This window comes from Anopheles aquasalis, chromosome 2 (genome assembly GCF_943734665.1).
Source record: "Anopheles aquasalis chromosome 2, idAnoAquaMG_Q_19, whole genome shotgun sequence".
NCBI classification, from domain to species: Eukaryota; Metazoa; Arthropoda; class Insecta; order Diptera; family Culicidae; genus Anopheles; species Anopheles aquasalis.
In genome coordinates this window covers 66,381,747-66,388,146 of record NC_064877.1, presented here as the reverse complement: position 1 = coordinate 66,388,146, position 6,400 = coordinate 66,381,747, and the positions used below count along the sequence as shown (strand labels likewise).

The 6,400-nt window shown below is 51.2% G+C and overlaps 1 protein-coding gene across 1 annotated transcript in view; it reads right to left on the bottom strand.

The window, feature by feature from the left end:
• The window catches only part of LOC126571089 (uncharacterized), a 44,038-nt gene extending 38,059 nt beyond the window's left edge, over positions 1-5,979 (bottom strand). Inside the window, exon 1 of the mRNA XM_050229349.1 lies at positions 5,072-5,979. The gene's annotated coding sequence lies outside the window, so the exon portion shown is untranslated. The remainder of the gene's footprint in view (positions 1-5,071) is intronic.
• Between the last annotated feature and the right edge of the window lie 421 nt (positions 5,980-6,400).

Genomic DNA, 6,400 nt, shown 5'->3' with positions numbered 1-6,400 from the left:
TCCTCGCGCGTTTGGCGGCCGTTTTCCGGAGAAGAAACCAATCATTCCGCCGGGCGCCTATTCTAATTCTGGTGCCCGAAAGGTACCGCGCGCGCCACCGGACGCACTCCAGCCCCAGTAACAAAAGTGATACCCTGTGTGAGGCGATCGCGCACTGCTCGTTGGTAGCGAATCTATCATCGCGCTCGCGCACCCACACCGAGAAGGAGATGGAGAGAGAGAGAGCCATTCTAGATCCATCGGCAACCATTTAATAGCGGGTGCAAATTGATTGTTTGGAAATATGAAGCAGCTCAGCGGCGTGGCCGCGGTCAACAACGGGATACTAGAACTACTACTACTACTGTTTCCGTTCCGTTCCTCTCTACAACCCGGGATTAAGTGTCGGAGTCGGCACTGCGGGCCAGCCGGTGAGTCTGTGCGGACGATAAAAGATCACAGAAAGGAGCGAGACCTTCCGAGCGTTCCTTCAGAGCGACCGCCGCTCGAATTTGAAGCCATTCTGATGGACCAATGGTGGACCAGAAACGGAAGTACGAACCTTTAAAAAACCCATTCCCTTTCCCCGCGCGTTCTGTTGTAATCCAACCCAGCATCGCCCTCAAAAAGCCGCCCAAAACAATTTTACGAAAACAACAAAACACAACAAGTTCCCGGCGTGTGGAGTGGCGTGTGAAGAGAGGGCGACCGAGTTCTCCGAGTGCTGGAGGTTTTTTGGGGGGGAAGAAAACTGGGGTCACAGGAGTAGCTGGTGGTGGTGGTGGGTGGAAAAGTGTTGTTTATAGTACGCGGAGTTCGGAAAAGAGTCCGTAAATAGAAAGATGGCCGCTAACTGAAACGCTGAAACTCTTTCGCGCAAAGATCGTTTGAAGATCGCGGCCTCCCATAGGGGTGGTACGAGGGAAGGTGGAGTGATTAGTGATCGAGCGAAGAGAGGGGTGAAAGGGGAGGGACACCGTGGTTGAAGCACAGGGATGGTGTCTTATGACACATATTTTCCAGAACAAATATTTGTTTCTCACTTCTCGGCTCACTTTACGCACGCTGGCACGCACACGATCACCCCGCACGAAAGATCGTGAGCCCGCACGATGATCGCCACGAAAAGTGATGCTTCGCGATGGTAGATAGTGGATTTGGAGTCGAGGCATTTAAAACGCAAACGCATTATTGCTCCGCGAGTCGCTATCGCAATCGGAATTGGAATTATGTTGTCAATTGTTCCAGCTGAGGATCGAACGCATTCCAAAGATGGATCGAGCCGTTGATTATATCACCATTTGAGAGGGAAAAGGCACATCAAAATGAGGGAGCATTAAATGGAAATAAAAACTCCGAACGGAGAACGTGCGGCCAAAGGCGAATAAATGAGCAGCGTGTGATTGGGATTGAAGACAATGTTGGAGACCATTTTTAAGAAATCAAATTAAGTGTCTCGGTGAAGGAAATGGACGAATGATGAACTGTTTGTAGACTCTCTCCTTTTTGGAGACTGATCCTCTCGTCTCGTTTTGGACAACAGAGACCGTTGTCGAAGCCCGCGCTCATCATCATCATCATAACAATCCATTCCCCCCACCATGGGTAGAGTGAAGGTCCGCTGGACGGAGTCGCGAAACCTCGAAAACCGATTTGCATGCATTCAACGCTCCCTTGCGCTCACGATCGCACCTCTTTCGTCGCATCAACTCCTTCGCTGGTCTCGCTGGGAGATGCAACGCATTTTAATGGTCTCTGAACGCACTCTGCTGCTCTGCGCCGTCATCATCAGGGGCATCGCACGTTCCCTGGGTGTTGAGGCAACAAATTTGTAGCATTAAACGATGACCAGGAGAGGGGGGGACGTAAGGTACTTGAAATCTTTTCCGAATCAACAACGAGAAAACGCCGAAACCTCGATGCGTATCTGTGTGTGTTTGTTCTTTTTACGATTATCACGCGGCGTAGCCGTTTTACATCTTTCCGTCTTTCATTTGCGCCCAAAACCAAATGGACATTTAGCGGAGTTCCACTGCTGGACACACGGACACGGTGACGAAACGGTGGCCGCACGACGTTCGTGTGATTTGCGTGCCAATCATCGCGCGAGTTCGTTTCATTTCCCACCCAAAAAAACCCACATTGTCGCACCCCGATAAAGCTGCGCCCAGGACCTGGGTTTGTGGGAAAGATTTGTAACTCCGAGCTGCAGCTCCAGCTGCTGCTTTCTTCTCGCGCCACGAGCTGCCCAAAAAAGGCGAGACGCTGGCGCTGGCCAAAGATCGCCGTGATAATTTATGTAAATGTTTTTGGGCCGTTCACTGACGAACGAGCCAGCCAACCAACCAACCAATCCGTGACCCCCGAGGTCGGCACAAAAATGTTCGCTTTAAAAACCATTTTAATTAGGGTTAAAGGGTTGGTCGATTGAAGCACATGCTCACGCGCACGTCTGTGGCTGATGCTGCTGCTGGGCTGAGCTGGGCTTGGCCATCCATCCATTTAGCGGCGTAAACCCAACGCTTCAGCGGTGCAAAACGGGAACAAAACGAAAAACCTCTCTCTATCTCTCCCTATCTCTCTCCGTGTCACTGCTAAAATGGCCAATCAACCGCGACGACACGGCAACCACGAATTCGAAGCCAAAAAGCCATCCTTTACTCCCCCCTCGGAGTTGGGTGTCCCTCATGATTTTATCTGCATAAAACATTGATGAGGCTACATCGACCGCCCATCTTCCACCCCGGGGGGAAAGTCCACCCCCACCTCACCAAAAACAACAACAACAAGAGCAGCAATGCCACAACCGCGTTTTCGGAGTGGTTTTTGGGGCGAATTCAATTCCGAAACCAGGTCCGCCAGTTCTGTGAGCTGCCTGGCTGGCTGGCCGGCTTAAAGTGAGCAGCGGTCGCGTTCAGCATAAAAATCGATAAGCAACAACCGCACCCCTTTCCCCCCGGGGGCGCGTGTATTCTTACTAGACAGCCTCCCTCACTCCCGCCCTTCCCCCGATGTCTCTCTGCACAACTTCTCCAATCGACAGCCGTACGCCGACGCACTCGAAACGTTAACGGGCGCGGCAGACAGAACGCGGGAACGACGCACCTTCCGGCGGACGTGGCGTGGATGCTCTGCTCGTTCCGCCCCTCTTTCCCGGGAGTTGGAAAATCATTTGGAAAAATGAAAATGGTATGAAGAGAGGGAGAGAGGGCAAACTGAACGACAAATGATGAACGTCGTGGTGTCTCGCTGAATGTGGAAAACCTTCTCCAGACCAGGGCAGCAACAAAAAAAAAATGAAATAAAAATGGAAAAAAATAAAAGGAGAAAAACGAAGGAAAACCTCTGTTTTATGCTCGGTCTCTTTCGTCCGTTCGGCTTTCCCTTCCTTTCTGTGTGTTGGAAGAGGATTTCGAGAGGTGAGGATGTGCTGTGTGTTATCAAGCCAAAGCATCAAGACGAAGTACGAGGAACCGGAATCCCGCGTAAAGGGCACGAGGGTGAGGCACAGCAAGTGAGCGAGATCGAAATTCGGGCCGTTCGGATCAGTGGGTGTGATAAGGAGCCACGACCGGACCGGCGAGAGGAAATGGAAATGAAAAATAACGGAAAAAAGATAACCGTAAATTATTAGGGTAAATGGAAATGGATTAGAGGGGGCGATGGCGGTGAACGGAAAGCGCCATCAACGCCACCTTCCACCCTCTTTATCACCCTCTTTTTTGTAAGGACATTCCTCGTGGTCTCGTGGAAAATGTGGATAGAGAGATGCCGTGGTCGAAAAGGACTTGAACGCGTCCTGGGCGCAGGCTCTTCCCTCTGAGGGGGTGGTTTATGCCGGGGATACACATAAATACATACACTTGTTCGACCTGTACCGTTATGCCATGGGCAGGTGTGTGGTCCACGATTGTTGATAGGTCTGCGGGTAAGGAAGGTGGAATGCCACCACTGGACATAAAGATGATTGGATTCTTCTTGGACCCAAACACACCCACGCACACGCACATTAGTGGCCAAAATCCGGAATCCACAAACTCTCCCGCATTCCACGTCGTACGCGGACGTACTTCCAGTATTTGATGTATTCCAGCAGAGGGGGAAAATTGTGGTGGAGAAAGAAGATGAAGAGGGTGGACAAATGAGATTGGATTTTCATTTTATCCGACAAATGGGAGAGGGTGCGTAATCCATCTGCCCTACCACAGTCAGCATGCGGCCAACGAATTATGCTCCGTTGTGCAATTCGTATCAGCAAAAACAGCAGCAAATACGCGCCGCTTGGTCCTTATCACACACGCGTACAGACACGCACACAGCAACCGCACACCCATAATGAGCATCAATCAATTGAGTCTTTGTGCAAATGGTTCACTGCCACTGATATGGCGTCCATATCAATCCGACAGATTCTCTCCAAAAACAAAAAACAAAAAAAAATGTTACAAGAATGTTGTGCTATGTTTTGACTGCAATAAACACGACGCAACGACCACGGCAAATTTTAAATTTGTGTGTAAAACGACAAACGCCGCACACACAAGGGTTCAGCTTATCATTTAACCGCGAGAACGCGAACCATCACGTGTTGCGCCGCCATATGTCGCCCGGCCAGAGTGCAATGCCGGCCTACGCCACGGTCTAGGGCAGACCATGTGTGGCTGATTAGAACGAACAGCGATTTGTTGCCGTTTGCCATCACTTTGCTCTTTGCTTTGCTTTTCGATGATTCCGCGCGGAAATAGAACTGACCTTTCTGTCAACTTGTGCTCCTCGGTCTCGGACAATCCCCCAGCAGTCAGCCCTCCTGTCACATCAGATCCATTTGTTTCCAGCACACAATCGAAGCGGTTGGCGGTGAAGCGTGCCCTGGTTTACAACTGTTGTTGATAATAATTCCGAGTAACCGGGCACACGGTATCAACCAACAGCAAGCCAACCCCTCGGCACACATCTAGACACCGATGTTTGGCTGTATTGTTCCGTACAGGTCAGCACAAAACAATGTGACTCCCGGGGAGCAGGGCTATGATTTACATCCCATCACACCCAACTGTACAACATTTAGCCCGACTACGGAATTTGAACTCACCACTTTGGAGGGGTTTCAGCTAGTATGGCTTCCCTGCTCTATGCTATGGCTGCTGCTGCTCCGTTGGTTCTAGCTTGTTGATGATGTCGTATTCCCGCCGGAAACACACTTCCGCGAGCCACTCGCTCGCTGTATTCGTTCTCGTTCTTCACAAAAACTGAGCTCTTGATGGGTTCACTGCAATATTAAAATGCTTTCGTCACTCTGTACGGCCACTCCAAACACTGCCAGCGATACACCCGGGGGGTGTCAGTTAATTCAGGAACAAATCCACAAAATTGCTCTCCCTAAAATTTCTAATCACTTTTCCATACGGCGTTCAGTTCACTTTTCAGGGCCTTTTCTTGTCTAATCGAAATCACCAGAATCAATTGTCCATCCAGAAAATGGTGGTGGTTACTGCGCACAGGTGCACTTTTCGTTAAGCAGCCGATTTTCCAACACGTCTAGAGATAACGTTGCACTGTCATGGGGAGTTACCGAGAAAGGACATCTCCGGGCACACCTTCGATTCAATGGCGGACACAACTACTACTCACAGACTCCACGGACGCACAACTGCAAGCCACTGTTATCCAACGATGGTGACGACGACGACGACGACGACGACGACGACGAAATCACCGACCACCGGAGCCAAAGTGAACTTCGATTGCAGTAGCACCGCTGATGAAAATCCGAGCCGCATCCAGAGCTGTTTGCAGAATGAAGTCCCGTGTCCCGGTTCGTGTGGAGTTTCGCTCGGTGGCCACTTGCTCCACACGCTCGCTATCTTCCTCTCCCTCTCTGTCTCTCTCTCTTTCTTACTCTCTTACTCCCTTTCACTCCCACGATGCCGTTCTCTTTCGTGATCACCAGGCTGGCTGTCCGCTCAATCGTACTACTACTGTGCAGCCTCTGCCACTGCCTTCTATCCACAACACCACAGCACAACCACACCACAATGGCTACTACTCTGTCTCCGGGGGCAACCTGCTCAGCGCTCAGCCCAAAGCCCAAGTGCGAGTGCGAGAGACATCTCCCGAGGGCCGCTGTGTTACCGGAGCCGCGTCTGAGCCTTGATAATGGCAAACAATAACAACAACGAATCGGGGGTGGTACCAGTGGTGGTGCTAGCAATTCACTCTCACCGTACGAAAAGGCTCATCATCGCGTTCTCTCCGCGGCGTTTTCGGATCTCGCGCAGCATCTCTACGCGCCCCGACCCCTTCCAACTCCGCGTCAACGAACAACAAACAAACGACGACGCACCGGACGAAGCGGCCACCGAAGTGAGCGAGCGAGCGAGAGCATAAAGCAGATGTGCAAGGGGGATGGAATGTTCGCGGA